Source organism: Anolis carolinensis, chromosome 1 (assembly GCF_035594765.1).
Source record: "Anolis carolinensis isolate JA03-04 chromosome 1, rAnoCar3.1.pri, whole genome shotgun sequence".
Classification (NCBI taxonomy): Eukaryota; Metazoa; Chordata; class Lepidosauria; order Squamata; family Dactyloidae; genus Anolis; species Anolis carolinensis.
Window position 1 is genome coordinate 348,282,075 of NC_085841.1, and position 3,292 is coordinate 348,285,366.

The 3,292-nt window shown below is 43.6% G+C and overlaps 1 long non-coding RNA gene across 1 annotated transcript; it reads right to left on the reverse strand.

The window, feature by feature from the left end:
* Positions 1–385: 385 nt before the first annotated feature.
* On the reverse strand, positions 386–1,087 carry LOC134295661 (uncharacterized). The gene is made up of 2 exons (XR_010002276.1): positions 892–1,087; positions 386–679 (listed from the first exon to the last, which is right to left on the reverse strand). It is a non-coding gene; the product is annotated as an uncharacterized LOC134295661 (long non-coding RNA).
* Between the last annotated feature and the right edge of the window lie 2,205 nt (positions 1,088–3,292).

Genomic DNA, 3,292 nt, shown 5'->3' on the forward strand with positions numbered 1-3,292 from the left:
AGCACTTGATGAACCAACCTGGACACAGGAATGCTGGCCCACTCTAACAACTACTATGTCTAACTACACAGAGAAGCCACTGAAATCCAGAAGCATGTGGACAATTTCAACAGAAAGGAGGAATCAATCAAAATAAACAAAATCTGTCTACAAGTATTTAAAAACTCTAAAATCAGGACAATAAATAAAGAACAACACTCAGAAGACAGGTGAATTCCAGACATGAAACAATCAGGGCCAGCTAACACCTCCCAACAAAGGATTCCCCCAGGTAGGAATTAGCCAGACCTTGAGCTGCAAGGCCATTAAATGCTAATCAAGGTGATTAATCACAACATTCACACTTGCCTCCAACAGACAAGAGTTCTTTCTCCCACTCTGGACCTTATTTATTTATTTATTTATTTACTTCACTTCTATCCCGCTCTTCTCACCCTGCAGGGGACTCAGAGCGGCGTACAACATATATTTAGACAAAAATGCAATGCCACATTATACAATGCAAATAAAACATAACAAAAAATCAATAGAAACAAATAAAATATAAATATAATTTAAAACCATTAACATTAAGATATTAAAACATAGAAATATAAAAACAGCATCTGAGTACACCTTCCCCTCCCCCTTCATGGTCTTAATGTCTTCTTTGACTCTCTTGGATGCACTGGGCCCTTGCCTCCTTTTATGCCCCAGCCTCAGGAGGCAGCAGATGTTTCTGCTGGGCCTTTCTTCAGCCAGGCAGTCAGGGCCAGAGTCTGCAAGGAGCCATTCACCAGGAGCTGAGGTCAAAGGCAGCCTGCAGCAAACAAACACTGCCCTTTCCTCCAAGCTCCTCGTTGTTGATGTTCCATGGCTGTCTAAGATGGTGCTGGGTGACTGGGCCCCCACCAGCATCCTCCTTTTATGCCCCAGCCTCAGGAGGCAGCAGGTGTTTCGGCTGGGCCTTGCTTCAGCCAGGCAGTCAGGGCCAGAGTCTGCAAGGAGCCATTCACCAGGAGCTGAGGTCAAAGGCAGCCTGCAGCAAACAAACACTGCCCTTTCCTCCAAGCTCCTCATTGTTGGTGTTCCATGGCTGTCTAAGATGGTGCTGACCTTCCTTACTTAGTTTCCAATATATCTCACAACTTCAGAAGATTCCTGCCATAGATGTGGGGATACGTCAGGAAAGAATGCTTCTGGAACATGGCCATACAGCCTGAAAAAACTCACAGTAACCCAGTGATTCTGGCCATGAAAGCCTTTGACAACACATATGTCTACTTCCTCCGATAAATAGAGTATAGCACCTAGGAACAGACCTCTCTAGGCAGATTGTTGAGTGTGGCTACCCATTGTAATGCAAACTTGCCAATATGGTTACGAGGAGGCACATTCAGTTGGGGGGGAAAGAAGGGAGGAAAGGTGTTGTTCAAAGCCGAAATGAGGAGGCAGATAACCATATCAATGGTTGAGGGAGTTCTTCAAATGGAGTGTGGTGCTGAACATGAACCAGAAAGGACCAAAATAGTTGGTCATCTTGTGCCAAAATAGTTTACTTAGCTTTGGATACTCTTGACTTTGCCTTAGGAGCCTCTGGTGGCCAAGGGCATAAAAGCTTCGTGACTTGAAGGTTGGGTTGCTGACCTGAAGGCTGCCAGGTTCGAATCCCACCCAGGGAGAGCGCGGATGAGCTCCCTCTATCAGCTCCAGCTCTATGTGGGGACATGAGAGAAGCCTCCCACAAGGATGGTAAAACATCAAAACATCCGGGCGTCCCCTGGGCAACATCCTTGCAGACGGCCAATTCTCTCACTCCAGAGGCAACTCCAGTAGCTCCTGACACGGGGGAAAAAAAACTTTGCCTTGGATGGGTGTAATTTCGCCTCAGGTAGCAAAATATCCTGGGCAAACCTCAGGATTAGGTAAATATACCCTGCAACTTTGGGAAGGGGAGCTTCTAAAGGATTACAAGAACTAGGACCGAAGCCCGGCCTTTCACTGCAACCCTGAAATGACCTAAATATGAAGAATTATGTGGAAAACATTCCCTCCTGTAAGCCCTCCCCTGTCCATGGCCCTAATTTTTTGGCCACCCATCCATCTTTTCTTCTTTCTGTTTTTGTCCAATTTTCCCATTTCCAGTCTTCAGATTAAAAAATAATTATTTGGCAAGCAGTATAAACACAGTACCTCAGCAGATGTTTTTAGTGTCAGTGTAAGAAAATGGCCACACGCTGATGCGATTCCTCTTGGCAGTGTCTCCGATCTGGAGCTGCTAATACTATATATATATATATATATATATATATATATATATATATATATATATACACACACACACACACACACACACACATACACACACACACACACACACACATCACTCTCTCTCGCACACACACACATATTTAATGATCAGTTTCTTTTTCTCTCTCCCGGTTCTTTATTACCCTTTCTTCCAAATGTATGGCAAGTTCAAATTTGCAAATGTTGTCCCCCTTCTTTTTCTTCTTGAGATACTTTTTCCTTTTTTTCCAATCCAGCGTCTTCATCCACCAGTCTCCTTATACAGAGGCTGTTGTCCTGATTTTACCTTACAGCTCCTCTCCCTACACATTCGGTTCCAACATACTGTTTACCAGGAATGCATTCCCAGCATCTCTCCATCCTTTACCAACTCTTTCCATGTGTCTCAATATCACTCCTTCTCTCCAAATGCATTGCTATGTGGGCACACGTATCAAAATAGCTAGGACCTCAGTGAGTAATATCCACAAGTTCTACTGTTTTTCTATTTATTCAGCTGGCCATGTTCTTGTAGGAGGTTTTCTTGGATTTTACACTTGAAGAAACAGGGGGCAAGTTATATAAGGGTGACATTAAAAAAAGGCTTCTGTGTAGATTCAAGTGTGATCTTCTTCCAAATATCCTTCTGTTCTCTACTCGAGCTACACAATCTGGATTGGGGTTCTCAAGATAGTGAAGGACCTTCAGCCCCAGGCAACCCAATGGACATTTGGCTATCTGAGATTGGTAAATGTAGCTCTTTGCACACACAAAAGAACAGGTAAATCACCGATGACTGCCAGTACTCTCTCCATAGAACTTGCATGATGAAATATCTGCTTTGGCATCCATTTGCATAACAGAAGTTAGGCATTTCAAAAAACTTTGAGTAGGAAATTATTGTGGCGGTGTTTCCGCCCCTCCCAGGTTCTGTGAAGTGGTAACTGGAGGTGAATTCTGACATTTAGATGGCAATTACTATATGTAAAAACAAAGCAAAATAGGGCACTTTCTTACTTGCCTA